We start from the raw sequence: 10,936 nt of genomic DNA, 5'->3' as shown, positions 1-10,936 counted from the left end.
AGGAAGAGGATTTAGATGGTATTATGTAGCTGAGGTCCTTATTTTAGAGCTGAAGAAAATGAGACTTGAAAAGGAAAAGGAATTTGCCAACAACCGTTTTGTGGCAGAAATGTTACTAATTCACAAATAGGAGTCCCCACTCCACCCCAGTCCTCTCCCCGAGACACAGAATGAGGTGATCTGCGCCCACAAGTCCCAGGCACACTTTTCGGTAAACTGGGGGAGGTTATGTTTTACCAGGTTCCAAATCACTTACTAAGCTCTGGTGGGTGTGCCTTCCAAGTTCTCTTAGAAAATTAGGGGCACCTGGGCAGTTCAGTCGGTTAAGTGTCTGTGTTTGGCTTAGGTCATGATCTCTGGGTCCTGGGATCAAGCCCTGGATTGGGCTACCTGTTTGGCTGAAAGCCTGCTTCTCACTCTCCCTTTTCCCCTTCCTCTCAAATAAATAAAATATTTTTAAAAATTTTTCTTAGGAAAAAAAATATGATGTTTTAATGCTAACAACTCATATATGTAACTCACGTGGTACTTTTAAAAATCCCTGTTTTGATGTAGGAAGAAGAAATACAATTTGAGTACATTTTGTACATATATGTATACAAGATATGTATACGCTCAAATATGTGTTTGGTATTTTCTTTAGATATATCTGTAAAAAAAATCAATATAACTTCTGGTAATCAAGTAACATTAAAGAAAACATTTTGACTCTCTTTTCGTGTAGCCTTCTATAACTTCCATTTTGAGAGTTGATCGCTAGTTTTAAAAATCTCATTTTAAACCAGAGAAAACATTTCCTTTTTTGGGCATAACCTATCAATCTGTTTCCACCTCAAGGAGCTGCAGAAAGCTGACAATATTACAAACATATAAACCCAGTAACATCGCTGTGTTTCCGGTAGAAATGCAGCAGCCATATTGATGACCCCTCTTTCTATTGCAGTCTGCTAAATCAGATACTTAGCACTCAGCCCAGGGGCACCAGGAAAGAGCAAATTTATGGCCAGGTTGCCTTTTCTCCCCAAAAGTCTTCTTTTTAAATAATCCACAGGATGTAACCCTTGGCTCCAGATGGTCTTCCTTCCCTACAGAATTCTGTTGTTCTTCTGAGCAAGAAAGCAGGGGACAACACTGCATATGCCTAAATCTTTAGATTTAAGATGGAAAGGGTGTCATCAGAAATATGGCATGCAAGACAGATGTGACATGAGTTTTGAAAAACAAACACCCGATGAGCACTCATGCATGAAGAATTATGTAAATACAGAATTTCAAATATTCTCAGCCTCATTTAAACAGTCATTGTAACCGCTGGTTTTTAAAACATCTCGGTGGATGAGACATGCAGAATCCTCTCTACTTGGAAAAACTGAGTTTGCAACAGTTCTTTACTGACAAGAGTCTAGAATTTTAACAGTGTCTATATTGGTAGGTCAGCTCTCACTATGGGGTCAGCAAAAGACTTCTGGTATTTTGAATACATTGGCTTAACGTGGAAGCAAGGGTACATAGACATCTTCTCTGAGGGATTTTGCAGGTATAGCACGTAGAGTCTAGACTCAGTTCTGTCCACCAATGGAAATGGGGTTATAGCAGAGGAGTATAATCTTCAGGACATTAATAAAATCAATATTTTATATCAAGAATAATATTTTCCAAGTTATAATAATGTTCTAAGGCATCATTTATTCATTCCTCATATAATTATTGAGTGACTTCCTATGTCAGGCATGGTCTGGTGAGTGGCATGCAGAGATGAGTAAGACGTGGCCAGCTGCCCTCAAGAAACACAGAATTTTGTGGCAAAAACAGACACCGAGTGAACAAGACCACTGCTATGGTGGAGGCCAGTTGTCTCAGAACTCAGAGAAGAGAGCTCTTTATATGGGAGATTTAGGGAATATATTTATATAATATAAGGAATAAATATTGTATATGCCCTTAGAATTTGATCAATCAGTGGAAGGAAAGCGAGGTGGCATCCTGAGAAGAGGAGACTCAAGAAGTATTTGGGGATGGAGTAGTTCAGTATAGTTCCAGGCAGAGAAGTCTTAATAAAAGATGGGACCCTGCATGCATAGAAGAAAGGGCAGTGATTGCTGAAGAGGTGTCCCAGAGAAGAATGGGCAAGGTGAGAGCCAGGGAACACGTGAAGAATGCATAAATGTACATCATGCCGATATCCAGAAGCTTGCAGACAGAGAAGAGGGGAGGAAGGCACTTTATGCTGCCCCTTTCTATGTCTTCTGAGCAGACAGCATTGACAACACTGCCATGGGGGAGGGAAATGGTTGGAAGAAGGGGTAAAGGTACAGACAGTGACTCTGGGAGTAGCCGACAAAAGCAGCTCCATTTGATAGAACGTAGCTGAGAAGGCCTGGGTGTTCACCTCATGGTAGACGATAAAATATGAAAGCAGACTGCTCACAGAAAGGCATCAGCCATGTCCATTTTGCTCTACCCAACGGACATGTTTCCACCCCTTTCTTACCAGTAACATTCAACATTGTTGACGGCTCCTTCTTTTTTGAAATACTTCTCACCACTGCAGCCCCCTCCCAGCACACAGTTCCTGGCACACAGTGCCCAGGGATATTTTAAAGGTACAGGAGAAGAAGGAAAACGGGGAGAGAAAGAGAGGAGAGAGAAGGAGAGACAAGAAGCGAGAACCAGACAAATATGTTAGGTCAGATACTAAGTGTGGCTCCAGTCAAATAAAATGAGCGACTAGGTAGCCCTCATGGATCAAAGCTGGAAGGAGGCTAACAACTGTAAAAGGAAGGATGGGGGTGTACAGGGGCAAGAACAAATGTCCCTCACAGACTAGAGGGCCTTCATGATTCATTAGACCAGATTATTCCACGATTTTCCAGAATACCAGGGGAACTGGCTGAAGAATTGACCACGAGTGAGAACGTTGGAGTAAAATAAAAGAACATCATCGTTTATTTCATCTTCTTTATAGGAAGTTAGCTCATTTTTGTTTTATGTTCCGCAGGGGAGATAATGTTAAGCCAGCATCAGCTGACATGGTGAGAGTGCAGAAACAGCATGGATGTTCATGATGGTGAGGCGCGCAGCCCATGTTCATGATGGTGAGGCGCGCGGCCCAGAAGAGAGCACGACACTTTATTTGACTAGAACTCTTCTGATGCCTTGAGTTGCAGAGACGGCTTGAGTGTTACATCCCGCAATGCATGCTGAACATAGACAGCCTCACCTCTTGGAATGATGCCCTAAGCTTACCTGCCTTCTGATCTGACAGGTTATTAACAATGGAACTCCAAAGACTTCAGCTGGTCTGAAGACAGGAGGAAGGAGCAAGTGGGAGGGAGGAGGGCCAGTTAAAGTCTTTAACTATGTCTAATTTCTGCTTCACCACGAAAACGGCTAAAAAGCCAGAAGTGAATACGGACGGTTGGTAGTATTTAGCCTAAAGTTTTGGATAGAAGATAAAATATGCAATTTCTCACTTTATCCGTCGTTTCTTCCCGTCATGGACTGGATTCTCTGACATACTGTCATCGCCCTCCTGACGCACCTGTGGGAGAGCCCTCGTTCAGAGTGACAGCTGCGTGGCACGTCGCTGTTGCACTCAGGTCTCTGCAGCAGGTGAGTGGGCACTTAGTACTGCTGATACGGCCACGCCCATGGTCTCCCTCCCCCCCCGAGGAAGTCTGGGAATCAGGTAAAGGCTGACGCGTCCGGCAGATGCGTTGCCCAAAACAAAGCTCGATTCTCGGACAGTCAGATTATTAGATCAGGCTCGTCGGTCCCTTCTGTGGCCACAAGTGGGGAGGACACGAAAGGGAAATCTGGCAACGTTCGTGGAATTTCTTCTGTTTGGACATTTTGGAGCAGGAGGCTCTTGTCATTTTAAGAAGGAACTGTCTTCCCGTCAAAAAAAAATAGAAAAGAGAAAATAAAAACTGAATCTTGGAATTCAGCTTATCTTCACAATTTTTGTAAGCCTTTAAACTCTCTGTCACACCACAGTCTACGCCCACTGACATGTCCCTGCCCACATTTCTCTGCATTTTTATATTTAAAAACATATTTAAGAACCCACGTCTTACAAAAGTAGCAACTAAAGGATTTTTTATTTCTTTAATTCCATACCAGATATAAATAACATTTTATTTTAAGACAAATAAGTAATTTACTTTTTAAATTTTTTTTTGAGATTTCATGTATGTATTTGACAGAGAGACACAGCGAGAGAGGAAACACAAGCAGGGGGGAGTGGGAGAGGGCAAAGCAGGCTTCCTGCCGAGCAGGGAGCCCGATGCAGGGCTGGATCCCAGGACCCTGGGATCATGACCTGAACTGAAGGCAGACGCTGAACGACTGAGCCACCCAGGTGTCCCAACAAATAAGAAATTTAAATAAACTATTTTAAAAAAGAAACTTAGAATCAACACGTGTAGGTATGCGATAATTTAGGCATAGTTTTGCTTGAGTTTGTATGTACGTGATGTGTATGGGTGTGTGTGTGTGTGAAAGAGAGAGAGAGATGGAGATAGAGATTAGATGAACTTTCACAACTGATCACAAAATCATGCTTAGAGATTAGTTCTTGAAGTAGGTAGTGCTGCACAGAGTAAGATTTTCCAGAATATTTTCTTATTTTAGAAAATTTGTTTTGTTTTCTAAAAAAAAAATCATTCCTTACTAATCTAGGAGAAGTACTTTTCTTGAAGACATTTTCCTTGCTTATTTATTTATTCATGGAGTCCAGTATTTGAGTTCTTACCAGTTACACATACTTCACTAAGTTCTAGGGATAAAGAGATGCACAAATAATTCTGATCCCTCAGTGTCAGCTGGGGAACAGAGAGCTGAGCCCCAGTGAGGACACCTGCGGGTATTGGGACTACCCAAAGAGAAGAAACCCAGGACATCTGAGGAATAGAAGGTTCATAGAAAAAGGACCTTGAGTTGGTTCTTGAACAATGAAAAGGAGTTTTTCAGGGAAGCAAGAAGAGCGGCGTGTTCTATTTAGGAACCCAACATCTGAAAAGGCCAAGAGTGGAGAAAAGCGTGGCGCTCTCTGAGAAGCAAGATTCCAGCCCAAGAAGCATTGGAGAGAATGGCAGACCTGGAGTCTGATGAACGTTAATCCCACGCTGATCAAAATGGTTTGATCAAGTTTCTTATTAAGAAAACGGGTTCAAAAGAAGCAAATGAAAAGCAGAATCTGACCTATAAATACAGAGAACAAGCTGATGGTAGCCAGAGGGAAAGGGGGTGGGGAAATTAGCCAAATGGGTGATGGGGAGTGGGAGGTACAGGATTCCAGTTTTGGAATGGGTCAGTCAGGGGGTAAAGGGTACAGCACAGGGATATAGTCGGTGATGTTGTGATAGTGTCTTATGGTGACAGGCAGTAGCTGTCCTTGTGGTGACCACAGCGTAAGGCATAGAGACGTCGAATCACCACACTGTGTGTCTGAAACTAATGCAACACTGTGTGTCAACTGCACTCAAAGAAAAATTTTTTAAAATAATGAATAAATAGAACTGGGTTTATCTGAAATTCGAAAAGAAAGAAAAGAAATTCAGGAGCAATTGAAAAATGAAAAGAATGGGAAAAGATTGAAGGTAAAAAATTTGAAAAAGTCACAGACTTCTAATTCAAAATGGCAATATTCCACTCTCCCCAATTTTGAGAAAATGGCAAAAAATACAAAAACTTACATAAACATATAGGAACATTGGAAATCATGCAGTGGTTCACCATAGGATTTGGATTTCTGAAGATATAAATAAAGGGTGATGTATATGGCTAAATACATACCTAAGATCCACTGCCCCATATTTCCGTAATAATAAAGCTCTGATTTGTTTGTGAAGCTATATGACTACCCGTCGGCTGGATACTTGCTTTCCCATTCTCTCATGCTGCTGAGGGTAGGCATGGATACATAAGCAAATGTATCTTTCAAGGTGCTTCTGAAAGAATTCTTGTCTTCTTCTTCCTTTTTTTTTTTTAATATGGAACGCTTCACGAATTTGTGTGTCATCCTTGCGCAGGGGCCATGCTAATCTTCTCTGTATAGTTCCGATTTTAATATATGTGTTGCCGAAACGAGCACCAGAATTCTTGTCTTCTTATACATGCATCACCCATGTGGTTGGTGCTTTCTTCCTCCTGGAATGAGAACATAATGGTGAACATGCAACAGCCATCTTGCAATCATGAGGAAAGCCAACACAATCCTGGAGATGTTCAGTCTGACATCAGGGAGCTAGTATTTCACCGCCACCAGAAGACACAAACTGTAGAAAAAATTTAACTCATGTTTGATTAAAAACCTCAAGTTAAGTTTTCTGTTACTTGAAGACAAAAGTACCCCTCATTTAGATAGCCAGTGAATGGGAACAGAGTAAAGGCTCAATGAGTATGAGAAATGTAATCCCACAAACAAATGAGAGAGTATTTCCATAATGAGCTAATTATAGACACCATGAGAAACAAAAAAAATGTCATGCCCACAGCTTTAGCTCTCAGCCAAACTGTCACTTGAGCATGTAGGAGTCTAATTAAGCTTTATGTTAAAGCTAAGGGGAGGTCAGGTGCTGGCTGGTAACCCGAAAACAAAAGAAGAAACCCAACATGAGGGAAGGTTTAATAAAGGTAGAGAGAACGGGGTGGGGACAAAGGAGAAAGAAATATATAGCAATAGAAAATATAAAACACAGTAAAAGTAAAATCCTATGTTACTTATAATAATTACATTGATCATGCTTAACATATTTAAGTAATATTTGAAAAACATGATTAAATTAAATAAGAAAACTATCAAATTGGTAAGTACAGACATGTGCACACACTCACAGATAAGAATAAATTGTGGCAGACACTGCTAATATTCATTTTCCTCCTTCCTCAGATACACATATTTGATTCTGTTTGGAGTGGTAATGTGCTCACCCCAAAAGGTCAATTTCCACGGGGCTTCTTATACATGATAAATAAATTTTTTTTAAGTTAAGGGAGTTGTATTGATCTGGGTCTAATCAGGAAAATTTAACACACTTCTCAGAAATCAACATTGTAACCAAAAGAAATAGGGAAAACCATAAAGGCTTGAGTAACCTACTTAACTTTGCTTTAATAAATACATTCACAAAACTATCCATACCAAACTGAAAATACCGATAGTTTTCAAATATTCATGAAATTTCAAATATTCATGACATGAAAAAATTATTAAATTCCAAACAGTGGAAATTAAGTCAATCACATTCATAGTTCATATTCTGTGACTCCTGTGTGGAACACAGAGGAAGTTTTAAAACGCCTTTTCAAACGGTTCTTGGAGTAAAATCAAAATGGAAATCTCCATCTATTTGGAGTTAAATAACAATGATGACAGAATTTATGTTCTGCATTCAAAGCAGGATTCAGAACATTTATAACCTTGAGTGCACTTTTATCTGAAAACAGGAAACATTGAAAGTAAAATGATCAGGCATTTATTCCTGAACTTCTTTCATTAAAAGAACCAAAAATAATGCTATAAAGAAGGGTGGGGTTAGGAAATATTATAATATAAAGTAATGGAAATTTTGAAAACATCACTGTTTATCAAAAACTGGTCTTTGAAGCCAACAATAAAATAAACACTCGTTAATTCTGATTAGAGGAAGGGAGAGAAGGTTAGAATAAACATGAAAAAGTTGAAAAGAAGCCAGAACTAAAGATGCAAAGGAGTTTTTCTTAAAGAAAAAAAAATCCTTTTATTAAAAAATAAAAAAGCAACTTGATTGTTTTCTAGAAGAATATACATTATGAAAATTGCCTCACATTAGAAAACTTGATTAGACCAATTCTCATAAAATCAATTGAAAACATAATTTTCAGTTTTTACAAATTTCCCTTGAAAACTTGACAAATTCCTTTTTTTCCTAGCAAGTCTACCAAACCTTTAAGGAAAAAATATTTCCTATATTACCTAAAATATTCAATGTCAGATTATTTCACTCTGCTCGGGCTGCCGTAACAGATACCATGGACTGGGTGGTTGGAACAACAGAAGTTTATTTTCTCAGAGTTATGGAGGCTGGGAAGTCAGAGATCAAGGTGCCAACCAATTTGGTTTCTGGTAAAATGCTCTTCCTGGCTTCTCATAACGTTCTCACATGGTCTTTCCCAAGTGCTTGTGCACATGGGGAGAGAGAGAAACAGAGAGACCTCTCCAGTATCTCTTAAGGACACTAATCCAATTGATCAAGGCACCATGTTTATGACCTCTGTCAACCTCCCTTACTTCCTTAAGGGGCCCATCTCCAAATGCAGCCACACTGGGGCATTAGGGCTTCAACATATGAATTTGGGAGAGACACAAATGTTCAGTCTGTAACACGTTTAAAGAAAGAGCAAATATTCCCAATTTATTCATGAGATATCTAACTTAGAAATTCAGAAGCAAAAAATCATCCAATTAAATATTAGCAAATTAACTCCAGAATTACAATAAAAGGTTGAGGTAGCCAGGATTTATCTCAGGATTGTTCACCATTAAGACATATAGAATTCTAGCCTGTGCTAATATTATGCGTTGTTTTTCCCCAAAATAGAAAGCTTCTCAATCTTTATAGGCAATCACAGAGGTTAAGAGTTTGTAGAAAAATGAGGGAAGTAAAGGCTTCCCACCATGTGAGTAGCGCACAGCGCATTTGCCTTTGAGTTTGCAGAGCTGTTTAAGGCCAGTGTCCCAGGTAATTCTTGCTTCACTGCAGACTTTTGTCCCCTCAGTTAAGACATTCGTTTCTGCTGACATTACTTATGGGTAAATGCTTTAAACTGTTATCAGCACTTGGCGGATATTGTTCCCCTTAAATGCTTAAATTGCACTTATTCTGTATAAGTGATGGATTTAGAATGTTGGCATATTAGCAAGTAAGCAAAATTTCTAACAAAAGTAGGCAAAGGCCAGTTAATTGCAGACTATATAACCTAGCAACAACTTACTTTACATGGAGTTGAGATTTCAGAGTTAAAATGGTACTTAGTATAGTATAGGAAGTGTCATTCTCAAGGTGATTGGAATTTTCTCTATACATACAATATATATATTTTTCTAGTATAAGTCAAAGATCATGATGGATTCCTTGACCCTGAAGGCAAATCCCTGGTCCAGACATTAGTCATCCTAACTAACCCTGGATCAGGTCAGTGCCCTCTGTATTACTAAACCACCACTCAAGTCCATGGTTTTTATCACAGCTAAATCCTGCCTGTTTAGCCCTGCAATTCAACATGTCACTCAACTTCAAAACCCGTGATCCATTTCTGTGACAAATCTTATCTAAATTGACTTAGATTTTGTTCACACCAATGTTATTTTTGTTAAAAAATGAGCAATAACTTTAATAATCCACTAATAAAAAATTTAATGTTTATTCTTTTCCCTCCTTTTCACCCCAAATAGAATAGCTTTGGAAAACCAGAGAAATAGAATTGGGGGGGGGGCAAAATCCATTAGTTTTTTTCTAAAAGTCACAAAGGACTTCTGTATTTTATTTGCAAAATTGAAAAAAAAACCCATCAACTCGTAGGAAGTTAAACTGAGCTGTGAACAAAGAAGAGGATGAAGCTTGGCAATGTGAGTGTGCCAGTCATAGTGTATGAGCGGAAAGGCTTTTAAAAATCTCACTATAGGGACGCCTGGATGGTTCAGTCGTTACACGTCTGCCTTCGGCTCAGGTCATGTTCCCAGGGTCCTGGGATGGAGCCCCGCATCGGGCTCCCTGCTCAGCGGGAAGCCTGCTTCTCCCTCTCCCGCTCCCCCTGCTCGTGCTCTCTCTCAATCTCTCTCTCTCTCTCACACACACAAAAATAAAATCTTTTTTAAAAATCTCACTATAAGGTAATACATTGAATATAAATTTACAGATTGACTTAAACAAAGGAGGTCTGGAGGACAAGGGCGATAAATGGTTGAGTTAGTAGGGTGCTGGCTTTGCTGATACTTGGCTGCGTTCCTCTGCATTCTCTCTTCTGCAGAGCAAGGGCATATAAGCCAGCTCCACCCGCCCCATGATGGCCCTGCTACCAGGAGAGGAGAAGGAAGCAAGTGGACATGTATGTCTATTTTCCATATGCTAACCGTGAGTTATATCATCCCTTCCTTAAAGGTATCTACTGAGGTAAAGAGGGTCATTTCACTTTTCATGCAAAGAAGCTGAGATTTAACTGAGGTCAGTAGGTTCCCAAAGTTCATACCAGATGAAGCCAGGATTTTAATTAAGCCTTTCTCTGTAGCCCCTATCTTCCCCCAAAGGGACCCAGGAATTAAGAGTTATAACTTGGGGAAAAGACTTCATCTTCAAATAAAGGTTGGAAATTCTGGGATAAACAAAGCTTTACAAAGATCCATTCACAAAGGCTCTCAAACCTGTAAGGTGACAGTGTGCTCTGTGGATCCCCAGGAGGCAGCTCACGTGTTTGGCATTTCTTGTGCTTACAGAATTTGGGGCTTTTTCACAGGTTGAGCTGTTTAGGAAATATGCTTTTCAAAGTACTGAACTCTACCAAGCTGTGCCTTGAAAGAGATGATAGGTTTTGATGGCTTGAGGAAGAAAACAAAACAAAACAAAAACATTATGGGAGCCTGTAATGAAGACTGAAGTATTTATTGTGTGAGATGACAGAGATTTGCTAGGGACGATTTAAAAAGAAATGTTGTAGAATATGTCTAGAGTAGCATTTTAAATACTACAACTTATGTAGAAACTCTGATGATTAGAGAAGACCACGGCGGGGCATTGAACTAGAAGAATGTATCAGCTATGTATCATTTGCTTGTTAGAAAGAAGATAAAATATGTGCTCACTGACAAAAGACCCAGACTCGAGGTTCAACAGACTCATTCATCTGTCTGTGAATTCATTCACTCAATCCATCTTTCTCAGGAGCCCCCTCTGCTTTT

At 39.7% G+C, this 10,936-nt stretch overlaps 1 non-coding gene across 1 annotated transcript; it reads right to left on the bottom strand.

The window, feature by feature from the left end:
• Positions 1-5,987: 5,987 nt before the first annotated feature.
• LOC114208943 (U6 spliceosomal RNA) lies at positions 5,988-6,094 on the bottom strand. Its single transcript, XR_003609190.1, has one exon. It is a non-coding gene; the product is annotated as a U6 spliceosomal RNA (small nuclear RNA).
• Between the last annotated feature and the right edge of the window lie 4,842 nt (positions 6,095-10,936).

This window comes from Eumetopias jubatus, unplaced genomic scaffold (assembly GCF_037043125.1).
Source record: "Eumetopias jubatus isolate StellerSeaLion01/CBP00866 unplaced genomic scaffold, mEumJub1_p1.0 scaffold_16, whole genome shotgun sequence".
Taxonomy (NCBI): domain Eukaryota; kingdom Metazoa; phylum Chordata; class Mammalia; order Carnivora; family Otariidae; genus Eumetopias; species Eumetopias jubatus.
The sequence above is the reverse complement of the archived record's forward strand: the minus strand, read 5'-3'. Positions and strand labels throughout refer to the sequence as shown.